We start from the raw sequence: 25,917 nt of genomic DNA on the forward strand, positions 1-25,917 counted from the left end.
CAGCCTCCTACAGAACCCCTCTCCCAGGCCGCGGAGGGAGAGCCGCAAGAACCCCTGGACCCGACCACACCCATTTCTGGCCCAATCAAAACACTAAAGCGGGCCCGAACGCATGCACCCACCCGAGGGCCCCCCAGCCCTACAAAGCCTTTTCACCTCCACCTGACTGCCACTCAGAGCCTGCCCTGGTGTCCTGGGCCAGACACTCGGAGAGACTCCCTGCGCAGTGGCCTGTCGTCGTGGCCGGATGGTCCCCATGCCCGAAAACCCTCGGTGCCGCTGCAGCCCTGGCAGCCGAAGCCAGAATGTTCCCTCTTCGCCAGCCCCTCCTTGTGTCCTCCTCACGCAGTTCACAGACCTACGCGGCCATCGCGCCCTTCTCGACCTCTCTCCCTCTTGCTTACAACAAATACACGCCACGTTCTTCCAGGACCCTCCCTGTCCCTGCAGCACTGTACCCTCTTAACCCCACCACCTTGTACCAACTCACTCGGATCCCTTACAACCAGCCACTCACGCCTCAAGGTGCTAGACTCCCCTCCCTGTCTCTTCTCTCACCTCTCTGACCTCCCCTTCCTGAGGCCCCTACCTGGTTTATCGATGGGAGCTCTTTCCAGGACCTTCGTCCCCAAGCAGGCTATGCCGTCATTACACAGGACACCGTCCTCAAAGCTAAGCCCCCGGCCCCTCGCCCTACCTCACAGCAAGCTGAACTCATCACACTTACCAGAGCCCTCACGTTACCAAAGGTGAGCAAGGAAATATCCACACCCACCCTAAATGTGCGTCCCGTGCCATTCGCACCCACGCCGCCATGTGGCAGGAAGGGGACTCCACACACACGGAACCCCGTCTCTAACGGAAAACTGACTCACAGACTCTCAGAGGCAGCCTTCCTTCCAGTGGCCGAAGCTACGCCCCTTTGCAAAGGACGCCCAGCCCCAGAAAACGACGCAGCCTGAGGCAGCGCCCCTGTAGAGCCAATGCAGAGCGGGCCGCAGGGAGGCCGTCGAGCCCCAGAACACACCCCAACTCCTCCCCGCCTTTCCACCAACCGAGCCCACACACACCCGCGGTGAGCAACACGCACGTCCAAGTCAGGGCTGCCCTCCAGTTCGGGCATGGTTCGTGCTCATTCCCGAAATCGTGCTCCCCAAATCACAAGGAAGCCAGATCCTAGGGCAAATCCACTCTCAGCTGCCCTCCGGTCACCCCCCACCAGACAGCAACCCTGCATTTCCTGTCCCCCACTTTAAACCACCTTACCGCGCGTCGCTCTTGCCTGCACTTGTTCCAGAACACCCCCTGAGGAGCCGCTAGGCCGCCAGCGGCTCCTACACACCAAGCACAAGGACAGCTCCGTGGACAAGGCCGGTGGCTGGCTTTCACCCACATGCCTCCCGACAAAAGATTGAACTATCTTCTGACCTTAGTTGACTGCTTTGCTGGCTGGACTGAGGCTTTCCCATCCGCATCAGAAAAGGCCCAGGCTGTTTCTTCAGTCTTGTGACAACACATCGTCCCCCCGACTCGGACTCCCAGCCAGCCCACAGACAGCGGCCCAGCCTTCAGCTCCCAGATCCCCCAACAGCCCATCAGAGCCCCGGACACCTCCCGGAAGGTCCGTACCCCTCACAGGCCCCAGTCCTCCGGTGGGGGGGGCAATGCCCTGCTAAAACGGCGTTGAACTGAACTGGCTCTAGAGCTAAAACTCTCCCAGACCCGACTTCTTCCGTTAGCTCTTCTTAGACTCCACATGCTTCCTCAGAACCCACCAACCTGACTCTCTTCGAGCTGTGACACGGGCGTCCTCCTGCCTTACACAGCCGCCCTGCGACTCTGGTCCCCACGCCCTGACGCCGGCCTGCTCTGCCCCTCAGCCAACACGCCACCCGACAGTGTGCTGGGGAGAGCCTCCCATCGCCCCCCACACGCGAACCCACCAGTCAGCCCTGCCCTCTCCCCGGAGACTGGGTACACCTGCGACAGAAGACCCTCCCAGCCTCATAGCGCCCGGCTGGCAGGCACCCCGCCAGGCTGCAGCAACCACCCCCTCCATGGCCAGGCTCGTGTCCCTTCCACGTTGGGCGCACAACTCACCACCAAAACAGGCCCCTCCTGATCCCAACCCTAAGAACCCCAACAAACCCCCGTGTTCCCACTGCGTCCCCACAGGGGCAACCAAACTCCACCTGACCCGGATCCGGGAGGACAGCCCGCCCTGTGACGGTGGCAGCCTGGAGCCCACCCACTCACAGCTCCTGTCTCCTTGCCCGTGTCTCCCTCATGACGTCAGTCCTGCTCGTCTGCCCCTGCCCCCCACCCCCACCCCCGCCGAAAGTGTGCTCTCCCCGAAGCCCTCGCCAAGCCGGGGCTCTGATTTTTAACAGGGCTCAGTCAAGAAAGTGGCAAATCACTTCACTCTGTGTCAGACCGTCAGGGATTTCGTCTTGGGCGGACCCTCAGTTAAACAGCAGCAGAACTTCTGGGACCTTCTGGTGCCTGGGGGGAGGGGGCGTGCCAGGCGGGGGCGGGGCGCCTCCGGTCAGAGCCCACTGCCCCCCGCACAGCCTTGCCCAGTGGGCCATACCCGGCAGAGGAAGCATGAGCGGCCCCCCTCCTCCCGAGGTGGGCAGCCAGCTCTGCCCAACCAGAGCCCCATGCTTGCCGAGCCCCAGCTGTGCCCCACCACCTCCACTCTTGCCCTCTTAGCCTCCCAGGACTCCCACACACCTGCCGCCCCTCCAAGGCCCTCAACCCAAACTCCCCTCAAACGTGGGAACCCCTGTGCCCCTCCATCTCCTGCCGTGGAGTGTGGTCCACCTTGGGGTACCCCCCGCACCCCAGGACTAGGGCCCCCGCAAGTCCACTCTGCCCCCAGACAGGTGAATGCAGCCAGACATGGCCAGCCCCCACTGGGCCAGGGAGCCTGGGTCCTGAGCCCTGAGTGAGGCGTGGGCACCGGGGCCCCCCCGGGCGGCTGCAGGCCTGGGGCTGGGGCTCCTCCTTTCTGGGGGGGCAGGTGAGGACAGTCCCTGCAGCGATGAGTCGGGACGCAGAAGCTGGGGCCTCTGGGGGAGCACCCTGGGAGGGGCTGCAGCAGCAGAAGGCGGGCCTGGGGACCACCTCTCTCCACCACCAGCCTTGGGCAAGGTGGGTGGCAGGCTGCAGGCCAGGAAAGTCCTGCAGCCCGTGGGGCATCTCACCCCAGGGAAGCAGGGGCAGCCGTCCCTCCGGCCTGGACCTGGCTGACAACCACTGCAGGCTGCCGCGTGCCCGTCCTCCGCAGCCGGGCTCCCAGGAGACGGGAGTCGGGGCCCAAGCTCAGAGGGGAGGCGCTGCCTGGGGCTGACCTGCAGAGAGCCGTCTGCGGACCTCAGACGCTTGTTACACCGCAACCTCCCCAAACCAGTTCTAGCCCAGGGGACCGGGGTCCCCGAACATCCCAGTTTGTTCCCAGCAAGACAAGCTGGAGGCACTAAACCCTCCGAGGGCAGGCAGGAGGCAGGACTCCAGCGCCAGGACCTCGCGTAGCTGAGCCCCGGAGCGGGCGGGTTCAGTCCCCTAGACTCCCCGCCCACTCTCCCCACCCCTTTATTTTAATCGAGGTAAAATAAAGTTCACGTGACAGTTCAGTGGCATTCAGCGTGGTCATGGTGACCTGCAGCCACCCCCTTCTCTGCTTCAGCCCCAGGCATCGCCCCTGAGGAAACCCGAACCATCCGTACTCGTACCCCACCTCCCCCAAACCCAACCACCCCTGCAACCTCTCACCTGCCGCCTCTGGGACTCGCCTGTTCTGGACGTTTCCTGAGTGGAATCCCACCACACGGGCCCTTCGCACCTGGCTTCCTTCACTCAGCGCCTTCCCGAGGCCTTCCACAGTGTCGCATGGGTCCCGCCCCCACTCCTTCTTAAGGTCCCCGTTCCACCGTGTGCCCAGGCTGAGCCCGGCTGACCCACCCCCGGCAGGGCGTCTGCCTGTCCTAGTGGGCTGTGGGCGGAGACAGCTCAGGACCCCAGGGGCAGATGTGAGCCCAGTCAGCCCCCCGCCCCCGCAGTGCGGCCTCTCCTGCCTCCTGTCCTAGGCCCTAGGATGACGCCCAGGGCAGACCCCTGCCCCAGGGGCAGGAGACGCAGCGGGGTCATCTCCCCAGGAAGCAGTGACCTCGCAGGGGCCCGTCACGTGCTACCTGGCCGGCAGAGCCCCACCCCGGGGTCAAGCTTCTCCTGCGGCTCAGCCGGCCTGGTGCCCCCACCTGCCCCCAGCTGGCGACCCTGAGCCTCGGCCTGCAGCCCCCACAGTCTCCCACCCAGGACACTGCTGCTCCTTCGCCTGCCTTGTGTTCTCACTGCACCACCATCCGGGGCAGATGCACCCGTTCTGCGCTTCTTCTCACTGGCCTGTGCTCCGTCCCCTCAGCCCCCACCCCACTCGCCTGGGGGCCCAGTTAACTCTCCGGACAGCCCACACGTGACAGGGCAGGAGTCTGGGGCAAGTGTACCTGTCCCTGGAGGAAGGACATGGAGGACAGTGCCCACAGCATCTTGGCGGGTTCCACAGGATGGAGCCCGGGTGTGCAGACGGCTCTGTTCCCCCGCCTCATCTCCTCACTGCCCTCCAGGCTTCAGGGACACACACCCGCGATGCTGTGGGCTTTGCACCATCCTCCCTGCTCCCAGCTCAACAAGACGCTCCTGCTCCCAGCTCTCTCAGATGGGTGGACAGACAACAGCAGCCAGGCCCTGGCAGGCTTAGCGCTCCTGCTCTTACGCACAGCGCCTCTCCCCGTGCCTGCTGGTCCCATTCCCTCCTCTGCTGGGAGCCCACAACCCCAGGCTCCAGGGCCCCCGCACCAGCAGACTGCACCCCACCTCCACCACAGGACGGGCTACAGGTCAGGCGGGCACCAGGCCCCCTCCAATGACCACCAGGGTGGGATCCCTCCCCAGGGTGCCAGGTGGCAGCACTGCACCTCCCGGACAATTCCTGCTCCATCACCAAATCCCTTCCAAGCCAGGGTCCCGACACGCGCATCAGAACACCTGCAACCCGGCGCCCGGCCAGCCGCTCCACCTGGTGCCCCCTCCCTTCCACCCTGCAGAGCCAGCGGCTGCCCTGTGGCCTGGGCCGGGAGCCCCATCTCCTGTCACGTGCGGGCGGGAGAGCCGGAGTGGGCGCCCAGTCCTCACAGAGGGAGATGCAACCCCCGCGAGAGCAGACTGTGGGTTCAGGGGGACAGGAGCCTCCCGGAAACATGAGACCCGGAAGGGCCAGCCCCAGGCGCCCTGGGTGACGCTCTGAAGCTGCCTGGGGTCAGAGGAAGACAAAGTGCTGTGCCTGCAATGGGAAGGGCAGGCACCTGGTGGTCTGAGAATGTTCCAGAACCCAGCCTGCCCAGGCCAGCCCCACCCTGTTAAAGGTACCTGTGTCCACACACATTTGCATGTCGTTAAGCAGCCTCCCTGGTGGAGATGGTTCCCTGGCGTTTTTCTCTACAATTTCTCTAATATGTGACTCCCGGTGCCCTCTGGTCCTCCACAACCAGAGCACGAATGTGAGGGGGCTGACAGGGTCAGGGCCAGAGGACCCCAGGGCTGCTGACCCAGTGGTCTCTCCTCCCTGTGCCTGGGTCTCAGGGCTGACCGCTGCCTAGCTCCGCCTGGCACCGGGGCCCCCGGTCATACCCACTGCCCCGGGCGAGACGGCTCATGCTGGACGGCCCACACCCACCAGCTGCCTGACTGCACACGCGCCACTAGCCCACGAGTGCTGGAGACCCGTGTGAAGTGTGGTCACTAAGTCAACGCTGAGCCCCGGGGGGACGTCTTAGGGTGTGGGGAGGGGAGAGATGGGGAGAGGAGGGGTTTGGAGAGGAGAAGGGGGTTGGGAACGGGTGCCACCAGCTGGGGGCGGCCCCCAGGGCTTCCTGGAGAAGGAGGCTCCCAGTGAAGGCCATAGCTATGAGGTGCGCTGCCCCGGGACCAAGCCCAAATGGCTGGTTATGAGGACGCGATGCCCCAAGATGGCGACCGGCCCCCACAGGCGCCACCCAAGGCCAAGCTGTCTCCTCAGCTGCACGGCGGCCGCTTCCCCGGAACGGCCAGGGCGGCTTCAGACAACCGCAAAGCGGGCTTCGTGTCTGCACACACAGCTCAAGAACCGCGAAGAAGGGCTCACCTCCACGGCCGCCCAGCGGTGCGCGCGGAGGCTTCGGGCCGCCCTGGGCCGTCCTCCAAGCGCCAGCGGCTCCGCTCAGCCCCGTGACAGCTGGGACACTGCCGGGCCGGCCACGCGCCGAGGGCGCCCGACGCACGACACACGCAGGCGAGTCGGGGAGAGCAAGCTCTGCGCCCGGGGCCTGCCCGGCTGCCTCGGGGAGGAGACAGAAGGCGAGCAACTGAGTGGACCCCGAGAGAGCGCACCTGTAGGCCCCACGGCGGTGGGGGAGGGTCACAGGAAACACGCAGGCTGCCCTGGGCCCCCCCCCCCGGCCCACAGTGACAGCCAAGCCGCAGACCCAGGGCCGGCGGGGCGTCCTGGCAGGGGCTTCTGCCCTGGGCTTCTGTGGGGAGGGGAGACAGGTGGCAGGCAGGTGGTCTGCAGGCGACGGGCCGGGCTACGGCTGGGCCTGTTTGGCAATCAGGGGACTCTCAGTCAGCTGAGCAGGACTGTTTCTCGGTCTAGCTGGTGTTGGGGGACAAACAGCTCTATTCGCAGCTACTCAACAATGAGACAAAAAACAGGGCCCTGGAGGTCAGCGTCCAGCCTGGTCACAGGTCACCCAGGGGGATCAGGGGTCTCACAGAGTCCCGAGGAACATAGATGGGGCTTCCTCCACATCATTCAGGGAAGTCTTCGCAGGATGCCGTCTCTCAGGGTGTTCGGAAAATAGGAAGTTTGTGGGGCTCCCAATTCCGTTTTCTGGGAGCACAGGCTCAGAGGGGAGCTCCCCAGGGACCCTGGCTGCTCTGGCATCTCCTAGAGGAGTCCACTGCCCCGGGACCCAGCGCAGAGCCGGGGCACGCGGCTGCTCCTGCCCCCACCGGCCTCCTGCGAGAGAGGGAGGAAGTGGCGGACACAGCTCAGGAGAAGAGGCACCAGGGTTCACTGCTCACCGCAGACGAGCCAGCACCAGGTGCTGTCCCCTTGGCAGCCACACCCAAGGGCATTTACCCTGGGGCCACACACACTCATCAGACAGCCAGGCTGATGGGGAGCTCTGGATGGCGCTGAGCCAACACCAGACACCCGCAGGCGGTCCCCGGGGCCCCGTGGCTCTGCGCACGCTCTCTGAGCACTGTGGGCCTGCTCCTGGGAAGCACGCACCCTGGCTGCTGCATCACCTCCACGTGGCAGCGACAGCTCCGATGGTCAAGCGTCCAGGACGGCTCCACCTCTTAGGCACAGCAGGGGTGTTTCACTCAGGTCGGGGGGATCTCTGGGCCCATGGCAGAGGACCACTGGTGTGCGTCGTTGCATACGAGCGCGTTCACTTTTAGCCGCTTGGGGTGGGAATCTGGAGCAGACCGCCCAGTCCTTGTTGCTGTAAATGGGGAGCACCGCCTGTCACAGGCGCTGTCCCAGGTAAGGGGTGGGGGTGCCCAGCCAGGTGGCTGGGATGTCCCCCGCCCAGGTGCCCCCACCCTGCCATTCCCCTAAGCGTGGAGTTGGTTGTCACGCGTTTGTGTCCCTCCCCAGGGCACTGCTCCCTCTGAGGAGCCCCTGGCCCCTCCAGCTCAAGCACCCAGACCTCTGGGCTTGGCCCACCCTGCCTCCCCGCACTGGTAGTTCTGACATGCTCCCCGGGGGTGTCACGTGGGAGCCACTGTCCTGAGAACCAGGACGTAGAGCAAGGGAGGGGCTTCGCTCTCGAGAAGTAACACAGAAACAGAGGGAGAGGCTGCTGCAGACCAGGTCTGGGGACCCTGGACCACCCAGCAAAGCTCCTGAGAGCAGCACGTAAAATAAATCGAGGGGCCGAGGGCTCACTCCTGGGTGTCAGAGCAGCAGCGGGGAGCTCTCCAACCCTCAGAAGTTCCCTTTTATCATTTGTTGCGGGTTGGGGGTAGCGGTGCCCAAATTAACTTCTTTCCGACGGTCATCTATGTTCTGGATAAGGCACAGTAAAACAGTTAACCTCCCTGTTGACGAGATGTTCCTGCGCGCACACACACAATGAAAGAAAAGGAAAAGGGACAGTTCAGGCAGCAAAACCGGCAGGGCAATGCAGCCAGAACCCTGGTGGGAGCAGCCTCCCTCCGCCCTGTCTTCACTGGAGGCGGGGGCTCCCAAGCCCTGCGTGGGTGGTTGGGGGGAGGGGTACCGAGAAATGCCAGGCGGAGACCCGAAGCCTAGCCTGGGCCTTGGTTTGGTTGGAGAGGTAACCTCAGCGCCAGGAGGCCGTTAAGAAGGGACCAGGCCAGCGTGCGGCGCGGGGCAGAGTCAGCAGCGAACGCTGCCCAGCGTGGCCGCGGCTGCAAGGCTTGGAGCCGTCAGCAGCGAAGCCAGGGCGGGCCCCCTAACGCAAAGGCCTGGCCCGGGCCCCCTAACGCCAAGGCCTGGCCCGGGCCCTCAGCGGCCGCAGGAGACGCTAACGCCCAGGTGCCCACTGCACCCAGCCCCTCTGTCGCCCCGCCTACTCCCTCATTCCCGCCTGCCTCCGCCCCACACAGGTGCCCCACTGCGCAGGCCACCTTTGGGCCACCTCTGGACACCAGACTTCCTCCCAAGTGTCCACGGAAAATCTGCTTTAATGAGCATCACAGGAGCCCAAGGGGAAAATAATCTCAAAGGGCATGCGGATGGGTCAGGGCCCCAAGCCTTTGTCCTGATCGCAGAGGTGCGCCCACAGGGGGACAGGTGACTGCACCTGAAGGTCTCTGGGCTCAGGGTCCTCATCGCAAAAGGGGGACAGGTGGAGGTCCCCCCGACCAGGTCATCACTGGGGTAAACGTGAGTCCTGCGTGCACTGGGCTTTTCCCGGGCCTGGGGCCCCTAACCGTCAGTAGGGACCACCAGGAGGAGGGTCCAGTGGACAGGCCAGCAGGGCCCCTGGTCACCTTAGGTGGCCGCTGTCCTGGCACTGTCACGTACAGTGGCCATGCCCACTTACCCATGCACTCTCCCCTCACTGGTGGCTCAGGAGGATTGACAGCCACGTGCACCTATGGAGGGCCAAGCATCAGTGCATCCAGCTTGGGCGCCACAGCCAGGCCGGGTCAAGGCACCGCTTTCCCCGACCCGCGTGGGGCTGGACCAGCCAGCACACAGCAGGCCGCCTGTTGGGCCCTTGACCCAGGAGCCAGCGCTGCCGGGTCCTGGCTGCCCCCATGAGGCCCTCTGCCCAGGCTCTGCTAGCGCTTGAAGTCACAGCAGAGGTGACGACTGCTGATCTGGGTCCCAGCCGCCATTTTGAACCCACTTCCACAGGGAGCCTGGTCCCTGGGCAGTGAGGGGAGGAAACGGGCCTGCAGTTCTGAGAGCCATGGGCACCCCCCAAGCTGGCCCAGAAACACATCTCGCTGCTGGGTGGGGGCACTTTCTGCCACCTGCCCCCTGAATTGTCAGTGCCTTTGGCTGCAGTGTCCACCCAGATAAGAGATGGAGGTGGAAGCCTGCCCACACCCTGAACTCCCCCGTGGGCCCTGGATGAAGGGGGCACTGGTCAAAGCCGGCCTCACGGGAGCAGAGCTTGACGCTTGGGGGCGAGGGGCTCAGGAACGGCTTCCTACTTCTGGCTGAGGTGCTGGAAGAAACACAGCACTCTGCTCTGTTGACGACTGTGACCCAGGCTGAACGCAAAGGGAAGGAGGCAGGAGGCTTAGGTACCGGCTGTCCTTAGCACATGTGCGTGGCCAGTTGGAGAAGACCTCCAAGCCAGTGGGGGTGCAGCATGAGGTGTCTCTGGGTGTCGGTGGTTGGAGCTGGGTGCCCTTTCTGTGTGGCACCATCCACCTTAGAAAATGCCACATGCCAGCTCTGCCCACAGCCAGACTGACAGGGTGTCACCAGAGACTGGAAGCACATTCCTGTAATACCTGGGAAAAAGTGCTTGAAGTGGTACGTAGGAGCAGTGGAAGGTCATAATTCTACACCGATGGAGGCTAGGGTACCCCCAGCCTCCCGTTCCTCACCTCCCGCGCTTCTGGAGGCGGGAGCACTACCCTTATGGAACCCCCCTGGCCAGGACACCCTCAGGTCCTAGCTCGCGGGGACAGAAGTCCCTGGGGAGCTGGGAGCTAAGAGCCACTGGCAAAGGGGTGTCTGCCCCTCTCCTGGCCCTGCCAGCCGCCAGCAGACAGGACCCAGCAGGGAGCAGACCAAGGGCGGCAGGAGGAGCCAGGCAGGAGGAGGGCAGCCCTCAGACGATGCTGAAACCAGGCCCCTGCTGCTGGGGTGGGCGCCCAGCTGCCTGAGGGCCCGCGACCCCACTCTTGCCCATCTGCATCTTCCGGGGGGGGGTCTCTCAGAACCCACCGTGGCTGGTGGTGGTGAGGCAGGCTGGGCGCCTCCGGGCTCCTCTCCTTGGCACCCGCATGACCGCCCTGGACTTCTGGGACCTGAGGCAGTAGGTGATGGGGCTGATGGGGCTGATGGGGCTGATGGGGCTGTTGGTGTAGACTCAGGTGCGGCAGAAGAGGAGGACCCAGGGGTCCTGGAGAGGCTGGGCCCCCAGGGGGCTGAGCGTCCACAGGATGGCAGAGAGCAGCACGACCACCACTCGCACCTCGGTGACCTGTGGGCTGGCGGGGCTGTGGAGCCACTGGTGCTGGGCCCACCGCATGGCTGGTGGCCAAGCAGATGCCACCAGAGCCACAGCCATGGCTGCTGCCCCAGGACGAGGCTGCTGAGTAAGAGATGAGATCGTTACTGAGATAATCACACGACTGCTGCGTGTCCACTGGGCGCTGTGCTAAACGTTTCCCGTGCAGAGACCCAGGGCCGGCATTCAAGGCTGTGCTGGTTGATACGCTCGTGAAACAGTCCCACCTCCGGTGGTAAATACCCATGCCCTGAGCCTCTTGTGCACCCTGCCCCCCAGGCCTCTCAGGTTCCCAGCGAGCAAAGACCGGATGCTGGGAACAGGGCCCTGGGACCCTGATGCCGCAGTGAGGCCCGGGTGGACAGCACCGCTGCTGGCACTCTGGTTGCCTCCCCTGCACCGGCCTGCCCCCCAGTGTGCTGTTGTCACCTCCACTTGAAGGACGAGAAATCAGGGGCTCAGGGGGAAGGAGCACACAGCACGCACACCATGAACCAGCTTCTCCTGCAGCCTGCTCGTGCTCACCACTGTCCCAAATGGCCCCACCTGCACCCATTCTGGTGGGGGTTGGGGGGATGTCTGTGAGGGGGACGTCCAGTGCGGGGGGCGGGTGCTGTGCCTGCACCCACACCTCTCCCACGTCCCCCATCTCTGGCAAACCGGCCCCTCCCATCCCAGGAGACCTCGTACCTGCTTCCTGGGAGAAGGGAAGCCTCTGGCCCGGGGGCAGCTGCCGGTCACGTCCCCACCAGGCCTGCGGGGCTGCCTCTCCCAGGCTCCTGCCTCCCACCGGGCCTCTCTGCCCGCATGCTGGCACCTGTGCTGGGGCAAGTGGGCGGGGGGAACCACGGAATAAGATCCTTGCCATGAGCCCGTAGAGGGCGGTGGCCACTAGCAGGGGCGTGACAAAGAAGACCGTGAAGTCCAGCAGGTAGATGGGCAGGCAAAGGCCGCGGGACACCGTGTAGCTGCACCACAGGCCCCGGTCCCCGTCCACATCGAGGTCCACCAAGAAGAACCAGAGCAGGCAGTAGGTGGACGTGGCCCCCTAGACGCCTGCCATGATGCGCTTGGCCTGCGCCAAGGTGCACACGGTATGTGCCCTCATCCGGTGGCAGATGGCGATGTACCTGCGGGCCACAGGGTCATGTGACCCACCCACCTGCCCATGTGATTGGGCCACGGTGGGGACACTGACCCCGCTCGGCCAATCAGATTCCCCGCTGGGGACCAAATGTGGCCTCGATGGTTGAACTGGCCCTTTTATAGGGACCTGGAGGGCCATGACCATCTGGGAAGCGAGGTGGCCATGCTGAGGGAGACTCAGGCTGCAGAACACAAGGAGCCAGTCTTGAGAGGAGAGGGCAGAAGGTGAATCGGAAGAGCAGAGCTTGTCTGCCTCTCGGGGGTACAGATCAGAGCCAGAAGAGCCCCGAGAGGGTGCCCAGTCCACTGCCCACATTCCGGGCAGGGAAACTGAGCCCAGAGAAGTGCAGGGTGCCTTGGCATCCAGCAGCAAGTCAGCAGCTGTGGTGAGACGACAACCTGCTTCCTGGTGCCTGCCCCCTCGCCCACCCTGGATGCCAGTTTACTCCAGGGTCCCACAGGCTCCCCCCCATAAATGGGGAGCAGCCTCAGTTTACCAAGGATCACGGCCAGGAAGCCCTGGCATGCAGGAGGGGCCGGGAGCGCCGATCTCTCCACGGTGAACTCCAGGACGGAGCAAGAGGAGGCACTGATGCCCAGGAAGCCAGTGTAGCCACAGACCCACTGCCCAGCCAAGCTGTGGGAGACGATGGGCAGCCCTGCAGCCACCAGTACGGCAAGGTCAGCCAGGGCCAGGCGAGCCAGGTAGCAGTCGGTGGGTGTGTGTATGTCCTATGTGGTCAGCACCACCAGGACCACCACGGCATTGCCCGCAATGCCCACAGCACACACGAGGAGCAACAGGAAGACCGAGGCCACCTTGTACACGACAGGGCTTGGGACAGTGTCCCTGCAAGCCAGGGGCACCTTGCTGGGTGTTTCCCGGCCTCTTCCTGATTTCTGTGTTGGCTGTGCAGGCACTGGAGGGGGAGGGGCTCCAGGAGGCATCCACTGCCCGCGGCCGGGCCTCCGTGAACACCGGCCTGCTCTGAGAGCCTGGCCCCGGGGACACGCAGGAACCCGGCACTTGGGACGGGACTGCTCAGTCAGGTTGAGAGAGGACCAGGAGTGCCCGTTCTGGGCTCTGCTGTAAATAGTGTCTGCGAGTCAGCCACTCTTCAAGCCTCAGTCTCCTGGTGCGTAAACACAGACAACGGTCGGACCTAAGCCGTGAGCTCGCGGGGAGGCTGAACCCGGAAGAACGCCCGGCGAGCCCTGGCCCAGCTGCCCTTTGTCGTTAGGATGCCGCACAGCATCTCCAAGCCCAGCTAGCTCAGCTGTGAAACGGGAGAACTGAGGCACCGGCTTCTCGGGGACGTGGCGAGATTCCCACGAAACGGCGGGGCCTGGAAAGTTCTGGGCCTGGAGGCTGGTTCTGGGCCCATGTCTGCTATTACTGGTAACATTAAGGCTTCAGTCATGCGGGGCCTGTTTCCCCAGCTGCCGGCAGCTGTGTGAACTGAGTGAGACGGAAGTGCCCGGGGGCCCCGGGAGCCCCAGGCCTCGGCCCCTACAGGCTCTGCTCCTGATCCGGGAAGAGCCAGCCAGCCTCCCACCTGTCGTGGTTCCCGCGCGGTCCCACACCACGCACAACCCACCCCTCTGCCCTCTGACCCTGCTGGTGTCACTGGCCAGAAGGACCACATGCCAGCTCCCTCAGAGCCTGGACTCCCACCTCCGCAGCCACGCCCCCCATCAGCTGCACGGACCCAGGTCCCGAGCAGAGCCGAGGCCCCTGCAGCGCGGCGGAAGCGGCGCCCCCTGCAGCTCCCACGAGTCAGGGCAGGGCTGGGAGAGAAGCGGTGGCCCCAGGACACAGACCACACACCTGTGCACACACACAACACACACACAATACACACAAAACACAACATGCCATAATACACACATAGCACAACTCCCTGTGCACACCAACATGTGGAAACACACCACTCACAAACCCACACCCCCCTCCCTGCACAGCACACCCAACACACCCAGCCGTGCACAGACACATGCAGACCCCGACACACAGGTGGGCACCCCACACACACCTGTACCCACACGCAGGGACCCAAACGCACACACATAAATGCACATCACAACTCGCCCACACCCCCACAACACGGGTGTCTGCTGTAACCACAGACACGCACCGTCCACACTCACACGCCCAGGTGCACTAGGATGCAGAACACACCACACACCTGTGCCCACAGCGCCTGCAGGCACTCCCCACACTTGGTCCACGTGGCCTGTGGCCCCTCACTCTCCTGAAAATGAGCCACCCTCCTGTTTAGCTGGAGGAGACAATTGCCCCAGGGTCCCAGCAGCCGCTGTGAACTCCAATTCCCTCCAAGGGCTCCAATTCCCTTCTGCTGCTGGAGGCCCATGGCCCGGGGAACAGAACCCAGCAGCCTCCCTACCTGCTGTGCAAGCCCCTTGCAGCAGGGGGGGCGCTCACCCATCCCTGCCCCTTGGCATCTCTGGGACCCTCCCCTCCCCACCTCCCTCTTCCCTCCTGCCTGCATGCGAGCCTTTCTCCACAAGACGTTCCACCAGGCAGGCAGCTGGGACCATTGTCTCCCAGCCCAGCCCCCAGGAGAAACTTGGCAGCACTGAGAACTTACTGGCGAAGCCTCAATGCCTTCTTCCTCCTCCCAGAGGGAGACAGAGAGAGAGGAAAGGCGATCCCACAGGCAAGGCTCTTGGTCCTGCAGCTGCAAGGCCGCACACGTATGTACATACGTGCCGGGAGCTCGCACACCCAGACACGGGGCCCCGCAGCTTCTCCCCGCTCCGCCACGCCCCTCCGCCCACACCGCGGGGCCCAGCGCCTGCCGATGCAGCTGCCCCAGCAGGATGCCCCGTGAGAAGAAGGCCCAGGACCGCAGCACCCCCTGCCTCCCCCAGGCCACGAGTTCGGCAGGCTGGGAAGGACCGGGCTAGCCAGCCGAGCCCTCCGGGCCGGACGGGAGGGGGCAGAGACCCAGGGCAAAGGTGGGGAGGGTGCGGACCAGTCCCCCTACCCATGAGTGGCCAGGCTGGGATTACCTGGTGGCTGCTGGGTGTCTGGAATCTGGAAGGGACTCTGGTGTGGGGGCCGCTCCGAGGACACTCCACCGCGATCTGGAGGGGAAGGGACTCCAAGCGCCTCCGCAGCACGTGCCAGCAGGGAGACGGGGCTCAGGACGTGTGTGGCGGCTCAAGAGAAGGGGCCCGGGCCTCGAGGCTCCAGGGAGCAGGGCTGCCCCACCCTTCCTGCTGGGGTGGGGCTGCTGTGTACCCATGAGGGCTAGCCTTTGGGAAGAGACCCTGAAGGGGCCCCTCAGCAGGAATGTCCCCAAATTGTCTCCCCCAAATGGCCAGGGGCCTGGCTCCTCAGAGGCATTTAAAACGCAGATTCCAGGCCAGGCTGTGTGTCACAGGCATGCACCCCAGGACCCGGGAGGGACCCGTAAGCATGCAGGTTCCTGACCACTGAATTGAATATCTAGGAGCAGGCCCTTGAACGCGTGTTGTAGTGGCTTTCTCTCCCAGGAAGGCCAACACCTGCTGTCTTTCTGATTTTTACATTTTTATTTTGGAACAGAATACATTCAGAGAAAGGCACACAGAACATGAAGGAAGGTTGGTGAATAAAGTGTGCACGCAGTTACCACCCCCACCCTGGCTGGCTTCCACTGCTGTGCCATCCGGGAGCCTCTGTAACCAGATCCACACGTGATGGCGTCCTGCTCACTCCACTGAGGTCAGCAGGTGGAGAGTCACCCTGGCCGTGGGTGCAGTAGCTCACCGTTCCCTCAGCTGTGTGACTCTCCCCTAGAGGACTGGACCGCAGTGTGTCCATGCACTACAGGCTGTCGATGGACTTGGGGGGGGTCTCAGCTTGGGGGAATCACAGCCACCACTGCTGTGGACACTCCTGTCCAAGAGTCCTGGCTGAGTGCATTTTCATCAGCTTGATCCAGAAAGTAGGATTTCCGGGACCTGGCTGGACTCAGGACCACAAAGATGAGTGGAGAAGGGGGAGGACCGGTGGGGAGGGCAAAGGGTGACAGAAGAGACGGCACACTTGGCAGGCTGTGGTCTCCACTGCCCCCAACAAGCACCCCAGCCCCCACAGGGCTCCCCGGAGCACTGGGAGGGCCTGAGGGGCTCAGCGGTGCCTGGTGGACAGAGGGTTGCCCTGTCTCTCCCCTTCTGCTGCTGCCACGCCCAGCCCACCTCTGGCTCCTCTCCTGCCTCCTCTAGGATGGCCCTCCCCCAGGAATTCAGCTCCCAGGACAGCCCCCAACTGCGGTCCTCCTGGCTGGTGCTGAAGCCACCCAGCTGGGACTAGTACCCGTCTTTGATCTCACACTTCCCTCGTCCTCCAGGCCCTCCTCCTCTCTCAGACAGAAAAGACGGCCAGAGGGGAAAAGGCATCGCTGACCAGCACCTACATAGGGAGTGCCTCCTCCACCTTGAGTTCTCACGTACTAACTTGCCTGTGGACAGTCCCCATCGCACAGAGTTTCTTGCGTCCCCACCCCCTGGTGCCCCAGGTGCAGCCAGCCTCCTCCGCCACTTTCGTTCCTAGTGAGACAGCTCTCTGACGATTTAGCTGTCCACTCAGAGAGGAAAGGACTCGGTGCTGTGTCCCCACAGCAGAAAGTCTAGCCATTAAAACTGACGTCGTAGGAGCAATCAATCGACACAGAAAGACGTTCGCAGCGCGACGAGCTAACGGCGGGCTCTGACTGGCGGGTAAGTGCTCTTTCTCGTTTGCGAAATGTGTTCAAGTCTCACAGCAACCGTCCACCAGGAGCTTAGCAAGTGGCCCGCGTGGGGCACAGCCCTCGGCCTCTCGTGGCAGTCACAGCCCTCCCCTCCTGGAGGCCACTGTTACTGTTGCCAATTTTCAGAACAGAAAGCAGAGTCTCACAGAGGCAAGGAAGCTTCTCAAAGCACACAGCTAGTCAACGACAGAGCTGGGCTTTGAACCCAGATCCCTCCTTCTACAAAGTAGGTGTCCTCGACCACAGGCTGGACAGCCACTCCTGTCCCTGCAACCGCAGAGTCACCGAGAGGACAGGGACACACCCAGATCCTGGGCCACCTTATTTTCTATGTCTGCATTAGTAAATGTGGATTGATTCTGCAGTTAGAAAGTGTGCGGAGATGCCCCACAGAAGGGCCACCTGCATCACGGGGTCCTTCCCACACTCGGTCCCCAAGGCCGCGAACCCTGCGGCAGGCGGGTGGGGTTCCTAGCGGCTGTCTTGGAGCCTGAGCACCACAGGCAACTTGTTTTCCGAGACAGGAAGCTGTTGGTTGCACCTCGGCGTGGCACATGGGCCCCGTGGGCTCTACTGGTGGCCAAGGTGCAGGAGGGTGTCAGGGTGTGAAAGTGCCGTGTGCAAGCTGTCACCGTGGGAAGAAGTCTCCGGCTGCTGCTAAAGGCTGCGAGGGGGGAGCTGGGCTGCCCTTCGCCCCTTAGTTCCACATCCATTCACTCATTCATTCACTCACCAGAACCAGCGTGTGGAGGCGCTGCCGAGTGCCAGGGCGGCAAAAACACATGAAGCCCAAAACCTCCAGTGAGGGGTCCTGGGAGTCCCTCCCCAGCCTCCTGGGGGCCTGCAGACCTCGTCAGACAAGCGGAGGCAGGTGGCCACTGCTCTGCGGGGCGTAAGAGTGGCCCCGAACGTCTCCAGGGAGGGAAGGAGGCCGGGTGGGATCAGTGCTGGGACCCCTCGGAGGTCGGGATGGAGCCTGGAGGGGACAGGCGTCCCACGGGGGTCAACACCCCTAACGGTGGAGCCCACCCCTCTGCAGCCTCTCACTGCATCTGGGTAGGGGCTGTGATGTGAGTGGCAGTTTGGATGAAGGGGTGTGTGTGTGCACGAGCTGGTGCCCTCCCGTGCCCCTCACCACTCGACCGGGAGCAAGTGCAGGGACAGATGGCTTGTGGAAGTCCAGAAGCGTGAGGCCCACCCGGCCCGGGGCCCCAGAACCCTGGGCTGGCGCGCCCTCTGGTGACAGCCGCAGACAGCAGTGGAGGCTGGTGGGCATTGGGCCGCTTGGAGAGGTGAGTCCTCTGGTGGATTCGTCCTGCATACTCACTTCCCAAGCGCGGCTTTCAGTCAAAAGCCCTTGTGTCGAGCTCACCTGTGTTAACGACAACCACAAAAGCTGGGCAAAACCATCAAGACACACACGTTGAAGCACTTGGGGGCCGGCTGGGAAAGCCCTGGGGAAGGCAGGGGACAAAGTGAGCCCCACACCACTCTGGCCTTGGGGACAGAAGCAGGAGGCACAGCCTTGCTGAGCTGAGGAGACGAGGCTCAACAGCTGGGGCTTAAGGGGAAGTGCCCGCCTGGGGAAGACCGCAGGGACCAGCAGAAAGCACCGGGGAGCTTAAACAACTCACACTAACTTCTCATGGCTGTGGTGGGTGGGAGTCCGGGGTCAGGGTGCCAGCGTGGCCGGGCTCTGCTGAGAGCCCCTCCCCCTTCTGTGTCCCACCGGGGCTGGCATCTGGTGTCTCCTCTTTTACAGACGTCGCCCTTTCATAGGGCTGAACAGCATTCTGCTTCATGCACGGACCACAGTCTGTTGATTCACCGTCTGCTGAAGGACATCCAGGCTGTTTTCACTCCGCGGCTGTTGTCAATAACACTGCTGGAACGTTCCCGTACAGGGTTTCATTGCTCTGGGGGTGGCATGGCCGGGTCATGGGTTAGCTCTGTCTACGCGCTCATTTCTTCCCTTGCTCATACGGATAACACGGGCAAGTATGCGGGAGCCCAGTCAACTCCTCTGTGTGCAGACACTTGCCTTAGTGGGCTGGATGGGGCGGGCTGCCCTGAGGAGGGGATCTTCTTTGTGCTCACTGCGGGCTCTCTGGAGCAGAGAGATGGGGCTCTCAAACCCCTAGGTACCCCCAGGGCCAGCCACAGAATTTGCAGGGTCCAGTGCAAGATGAAAACACGGGCCCTTGTTCAAAAATGACCAAGAGTTTTAAGGCAAGGAAAGCAAGGTGTTCGACCAAGCCCGGGTCCCTCTAGTGTGGGTCCCTCCTCCAGCAGGGAGATTCTGAGCCTCTGTGGGACGGTTCTGTGAGGCCGTGAAGGCTTCAAACACGCCCCAAATGCCACAGGACGTCCTTCTGGTCAAGGAAAGGTGACTTTGTGTTAAGCTGATCACGTTTAGCAAGATGCGGAGTTGTTTATTCCCACAGAAATGGTTTAAAATGTTAAGCTTCGGAGTGTAAGACAGGCTCAAGGATGTATTGTACGACATGGGGAATATAGCCAATATTTTGTAATAACTAAATGGCAAATAACTTAAAATTGTGTAAAAAATGTTTTTTAAAATTTTAACTCAAAAACGCTTTAAGCTTTGATATTTAAACTCAGTATCTCAAAAATGATTAAGCTTTATGCTGCGCTGGTTATTTTTTAAGAAAGCTGTGTAAAATAAATTCAGCTGAGTTAATCTGAAGATCTAATTAGCTTTATTCAACAATTTATGAACCAGAAAGCATCCCACCTAGCACGTGGAAAGGCCTCTAGGAGCTGTGCAAAGCCGAGGTTCTCACAGGCGCTAGGAGGGCCATTGTTCAGACAAAGTCACCTTCCCCGGGGGGACAGCAGGCAGGGGCTCTTAGGCAGATCACCTCCTTGGTGCTGACCAGAAAGTTCCAGGATGATGGGGTTTCAGTTTCCACCCCTGGGAGAGGCTGAAACTTCCATCAGATGAGCTGTTAAGTCTTGGTGGAGTTAGTGACTCCGCTTTGGGCCTATTGTTTCTTAACATTGGCGACAGTTAAAAATGTTTAAGCTCTGACATTTAAACTCAGCATCTCAAAAAAATGATAAGATTTTGTGTTGAACTGATTGTATTTGATAAAGTAAGAGCTATTTAGTCGCCCGGAAACAGTCTAAAATGCTTAGGCTTTGAGACTTAAACCTCAGTATCTCGAAAACAGTCAGTTTGTGTTGAACTGATACGTGGAATAGAGTGAGGAGCTAGCCAATCCCACGGGAACAGTTTAAAATGCTTCATCATTGATCTTTAAGCTCATTTCTCGAACAGGATTAACTCTTTGCTGGGCGCGCACGCCCCGTGGCGCGGGAGCTCCTCAGGCTCGCCGGAGAGATGAGCTCGGAGCCCCGGGATCGCGGGGTCCCGCCCGCAGCGCCAGTCGCCTGGCGCGAACCCGCGCTCGCCCGTCACGTGGCCGCGTGGCGCGGGCAGCCCTCCCCGCGGCTCATCGGGCGGTGCGCGCGCTCAGAGACCCGCCCCCCGGGGGGCGGGGCCGAAGGCGCGCCTACGCCGTGGCGGGCTCGGGCGGGCGCGCGCCGCGGGGGCGGGGCCTCGCGGAGGCGGCAGCGAGGAGGCCGGAAGGAAGCAGGCGGAGGGCGGGGCGAGTCAAGGAAGCCCGCCGGGCCGCAGGACAACCGTCGCGGCCTGATGACGTCGCACAATGGCCGGCCCCCGAGGGTAGTGGAGCCCGTTTGTTCCGCCCGCGTCGCGCCTCAAGTCGGAGCCTGTGAGGAGCGGAAGGACCGAGGGACGTCTTCCCCGCACCGCCCCAACCCCCGCGGAGCCGTGGCCCCCCTCCCCGTCCTCGCGCTGAGGTAAGCGGTGGCGGCGGCTGGGAGGCCGGGTCGGCGGGAGGAGGAGGCCGAGGCGGCCGAGCGGGGAGCGTGGCGGCGGCGCGGAGCCGAGGCCCCGGAGCCTTGCCGCCTCCGCCTCCGGGGAGCGCTCCAGGCTGCCCACCGGCCGAAGCGTGGCTCTTGAGCCCCTGGAAGGGGAGGCCGACCCAGGCACGATCCCGCTTCCCGTCCGCGACGACCTGGCCAGGGTCCCTGAAATCTCCTCAGCCCAAGCGCCCGGCGGCTACCTCCGCGTCCTGCCGTGGGGTTGATTCTCTCAAAGCTGTCATTCCTCTTCCGGGACATTCGCGTAGCGCTCTTTGCCGCCTACAAAGACGTGGGGCGGCAGAGGGAGGCGCGTGGATTCGTTCTCCGAGCTGGGGATAGGCTCTTCGGGAGCTTTGAGCTTTCCTAGCCTCCTGCAACTTGCTCCCTCGGCTTCCTGGCGGCCACAAGTTGGACGTTGGCTGTGGCCTAAGACGCGCGCCACTCTCCAGAGTGACTTCCTTACCCCTTTGGTTAAGAGCCCAGAGGCTGCCGGGTCCTTGCTGGGAGAAGATTTCAGGACTTCCAGCCCTGCTCCTGCTAAAACTTAAGTTTTCCTGAATACTTTATGTAACAGCTGAGTTTGCCGGGTAGAGTGGCTAATCATCTTAAATGAGCTGTTCAGCTCCACCTCTGAAAGAGTAGGTCGGTCTTCAGATCCGTTGGGAAGAATGGGAGAAGAGAGTGTTAGAAGCATAGCAATGGCTCTCATTGTTTCTATTTTGAGGCTCATCTCTTTCATGTTGCCTGTGGAGCAGTCCTTTCCCAGAGCAGAGGTTGGGATTCTCAGGGTGAGCCTGGAGCCAGGCTGATTCCCACTTCCCTGGCAGGGAAGTCTCTGCCTGAGGATTTTACAGTCTGAGCACATGTGTGGAGCCCAGCCAGCTCTGGAAACCAGTCAGATGTGTCTCAGAGGCTGGAACTCTTCTGAGTTTTGGATGGGAAACCATCAAACATTGTAAGAAAGCTCTGTGGAATCAATTCCAGAGAGCAGAAGTTTTCCCCCTTTTTTACAGGTCATCTTAAGGTGAGTGCTTCCTCCCCAAGGAGTTGTTTGGTGTCAGGCCTGGTCAGTTTGGGGTGCTTTCTGTCACCAACTTTGACTTCCTCTGGATGTTGTAAATCTATGAAGTTACAAATCCGAATTCTAACCAGATGTACCAGCTCTTGGGCGCTGACGTAGGGACTGCTCTGTCAGAAGTTGTTACCCTGGAAGGTGATGCTTGTATTTCATTGGTGCTCCTCTGCCAGAACCTCTTTAGAAGTCCTAGGAGGTTTAGGAGGTAAATATGTAAGCCATCTGAGGAAGCAAGTCTCACCCCATGTTTGACCAAGAATCATCTCATCTGGCTTGGGAACTCACCCTACTTAGTAGACCAGGCTCTGAACAGCCTCCTGCAGTTTCTCAAAGTGACCCGCCTCGAGAGGAGGAAGGTTTGCTGCCACTGAGAGTGCCAGGGCAGTGTTCTGCAGGTTCTAAAGGTCACTTGGAAAGAGAAGTTCCCAAATGTTCTGTACTGTAGCAGTGCCGTGGGAGTCAGGGTGCCTCCCAGAATGCCTGCTGGGAAATGAGACGGCACGCGCTCTGGGTCTGAGGGTAGGGCGGTCTTCTGAAAGCCAGGCGCTTATTTCACATTTCTTCCTGGTGTGCAGCAGGTGGTTTATCAAGTACTGAGGCTTTGTCATCTGTTCAGGAGGCATTTACCGGCCGCTGTCTGCCAAACATAGTATGCTTTAGAGACATGATGACGGACATGTGTTAGTTTCTTCTCCAGGCAAGTTCACTATCTTGTGGATCAAAGGACTAAAGAGTTTTAAACTTGGCCAAGAATGCTGGGTTACAGGGTGATTGTGTGAGAAGAACAAACTGAGTAAAAATCGTGAGCCTGGGAGCTGGTGAAGACGTGCTCAGAGGACCCCCACATTTTGTTGTGTGCACTTAACAGACCACATGTTTTTCCTGGCACCTGACAGGGAGCATGTACTCAGATGTGTGTCAGATTGAATTCACCTCAGAGCAGGATGCTGATGCCCAGAGAGCCAATTAACTTGCCCAGAGTGAGTCCTGGAACAGAAACCATCTCCTGACCCCCGGTGACACTCCTCTTGTTTGCAGCCAGTGTGACTCAGGTTGCTTCTGATAAGCAGGTAGATTCTCTGACATGTTTCCTCTGTGAGATATTCACCTATGCGTGGCCTCAGATTGTAAAATCCCAGGAGGTCCCATAGAGAAAAGAGATGTGACTCCTTTCCTCAGGAAATTGTCAAGGCCTCCTGTAGGTGCCTGTGTGTTCTGGTGTGCCCGGGACAGCCCATTTTCATGCCTGTTGTGGTTGGTAACAGTGGCCCCTTTCAGTCGCAAACCCGTCCCCGAGTTTAGACAATAAGTTATGGATGTGGTAGTTCTGCTACTAAGTGCCAGCCGTTTGCTGAGCTCGCGGAACGCAAGTGAGTCTGAGCCCTTCCACACAGGTACTTCGTGAGGGGCAGGGGGGCGTCTCTACAGACTTTTGCAAACAGATAGTCATGTACAGTGTGGTGAGTATGGGTATGTAATAGAGTAACGTACAACATGCTAAGGGTAAGAGTTCTTTATCTGGGGGTGACGGTGGACCTCAAGTTTTAAACTCTCTGAAGTGGAAGATAAATGGTGTACCTCCAGGTTTTTCTTGGGAGAGGAACCATCCCAGTCATCAGATTCTCAAAGCCACCAATGCTCCCTGAAAGGCTGAGCACCTTTGACAGCGCCAGTCCCCCGCCCCCTTGACGGGAGCAGGTATACTCGGGACTGTGCGCTCCTCCATCTTCTTTTCTGGTCAATGCTGAAACCTGCCCTTGAGAGCAGGGAAGTTTTCTTGTGCTTGGACTGCTGACATGGTTTCCATCATTCAAACTGGGGGCACAAACAGGCTCTCAGGGTACTTCTTTTCCATGCACAGTACAGCGGCCTTGGATTTTCATTTGAGTCAGCGTTTCCTGTGGTGTCAGTATAGAGGTGTGCACCTTTGGGGGCTTTCTTTTGTTTGATTCATCTTTAGTTTAAGTGCCTAAGGTTCAAACTTCAGACAGGTTTAAAATAAAAAAGTTAGTGACTGGCATCCCAAGTTCAATTCCCATGTGGTCATCACTCCTTTTTACCAATAGTCTACATAGTTCATACACTTTTCCATCTCTGAAAGTGTGTGGTTTTGGTTCTGGAAAGGCTGTGGTAGGAAGCTGGATGGCTCAGCACAGACCTTCAGAAGGGAGGAGAGGACAGCAGGCAGACTCTCCTGATTCAGTAGAAGCCCCCAGTTTATGTAAGGACTGTGGTCCAGAAAAGAATTTGCAAAGTCAGTTTGGAATTCAGGTCCCATTTTATAGAAACAGTGGCGGTCAGTTGGGGTTGGGTCCTAGCAGGTAGCAGGAGCCCGTTCACGCGTAGATCCAGCTCTGGGTCTGGGCACACGCTCTGGCAGCAGCTCTGAGATGCAGTCCCGGGACCGCGCCCAGTGGCCATGTGGCCTAGGTTTCCTTCTCTCTTGGGGGGAACGTCACTTATTTGGAAGGTTGTTGTGACGGAGTGGGTCAGGTGTCTGGCAGAGGACAAGTCTCTCAGCAGATGTGGGGCCTGTTGACTTCATTGCAGAGGTTGTTTTAGTGACATAGTCTTGCACGTTTAGGTTCTGGGGTTTGTTGGGTGAATTGCTCCCAGGCACCGCAGGAGAGTTGAACTCAGTCTGATGAGGGGAAAGGGTGTGGGTTTCACAAGTTGAGGGTTACCGATACTTGTGTGCATGTTAATCCCATGTGAACTGTGTGGAGCACGTGCTGAGCGTGTTACAGGGCTCATCTCATCGAATGGGCGCGAGGACGTAACACGGCTGCTGCTGTCCGCATACTTCAAATGAAGAAGCTGGGGTCTGGCTAGTTTGCGTCATTCGTCCAAGACCCAAAGGCTGGGAGGCAGGAGAGCTGGGACTCTGGTTCTCGCTCGGGAGCCCCACGCTGCACTGCCCCTCTGTCCCACAAAGACGCGGCAGCTGCCAGATGGACTGCCTGCTTTGCTGGCCCACAGCTGTGAGCTCACGTATTTGAAGTTAGGCGATCTTTTTCTTCCACTTCTTACCCTAGAATTTAAATTCCAGTTTGCCAGGAGAGAAAGCGCCTTTTGGTTGGACCTAATCATAACGGTGAAACCCAAGTGCAAACCTGTTGGCACCTGGGCCCCAGGAAGGGGCTGTTATCAAGTTACCGGGATCGAGCCTCTGTGCTGTGAGCAGGTGGTGTGCTACGAGTTTTGAGTGTCAGTTGTGTGGGTTTTAAACTAGTTTAAGGGGACACTTAATTTTTTTTTACCAGTTGATTGACTGAAGAGGTAACTTGGTTTCTGGGGTTTCCTTTAGACTGCACACTGAGGATTAAACCTGCCAGGTCCCCAGCAGTGGTGTGATGGGGCTCGGTGCATTTTGGCGTGACCGCCGGGCCACAGGGTCCCAGTTGCCAGCCTAAGCAACCGGGCAGCAGAAGCCCCTGCCCTTCTGTGAGAGTTCCTGCGTCTGGCGTGACACAGCCCAGGACCCATCTGCACCGGTGCTGCGGTGCCCCGTGGCCGTCCGTGAGAGTTGAGGCTGTGAACCCTCATTAGCCGGCCCTGTCTCGGTAGTACTCTCCCCTTGCTCATCGCCCTGGGCTGCGGGAGTGACATGTGTGGTGACAAGGAGGCCAGGAAGCTATGGGGCAGCAAAATACACCTCTTTGGGGCCAAGTTTGTAATGATTCTTTCCAGTAGTCCTACCTCTGCATAGGGTAATGAGAAAACTGAAAAGCGAATCCTTTTCAAAACTGTCTGCTTTTAAGTGACTTTGAATGGCTTGTAAATGTCTACTACTGCTAACCATTTGGTTTACTTATAAATGATGGATTTTAAGTGATTTGTCCTAGTGTGTGCTGAATTTAAATAATTTCCATTAACAGCAAAAAAAAATGTAACTGTGGATTCAAATACCAACTCTTGGTATGTTCATCTTTAAACACAGGTTCTTTTGAAAGTATAAGTTTAAAAGATATATTTTTAATCTTTATTTATATAAATGTATACAATAACTTTATATTATTTATATAGTACACAAACGTGTGTGTTTCCACATCTCACTGAGGCACCGAGTAGTATGAGTGTGGCACTCATTATTTTAAATCAAAAATTTTGAAGAATCAGGTGAACACTGAATCCTTTACTGTTGTTGTTGCTTCACACTGGTTAGACAGTTACTTGCTACACCTCGCAATGGTGGATGGTAAAAGTTTACTTATGGGCAATTTGATTTCAGGCGCACACGCTCCTACCCCACTTCTGC

At 60.3% G+C, this 25,917-nt stretch overlaps 1 protein-coding gene and 1 pseudogene across 3 annotated transcripts in view; one reads left to right on the plus strand and one right to left on the minus strand.

Moving 5' to 3' along the window:
• Positions 1 to 10,625: 10,625 nt before the first annotated feature.
• Positions 10,626 to 12,860, minus strand: LOC102535772 (thyrotropin-releasing hormone receptor-like; annotated as a pseudogene).
• A 7,477-nt stretch (positions 12,861 to 20,337) lies between these two features.
• ZC3H18 (zinc finger CCCH-type containing 18) overlaps positions 20,338 to 25,917 on the plus strand; it is a 46,464-nt gene continuing 40,884 nt past the window's right edge. For 2 of the 3 annotated variants that reach the window (XM_072946786.1, XM_072946788.1), the window contains exon 1: positions 20,338 to 20,518. The gene's annotated coding sequence lies outside the window, so the exon portion shown is untranslated. The remainder of the gene's footprint in view (positions 20,519 to 25,917) is intronic. The other variant, XM_072946787.1, reaches the window with a different exon arrangement.

This window comes from Vicugna pacos, chromosome 21 (assembly GCF_048564905.1).
Source record: "Vicugna pacos chromosome 21, VicPac4, whole genome shotgun sequence".
NCBI classification, from domain to species: domain Eukaryota; kingdom Metazoa; phylum Chordata; class Mammalia; order Artiodactyla; family Camelidae; genus Vicugna; species Vicugna pacos.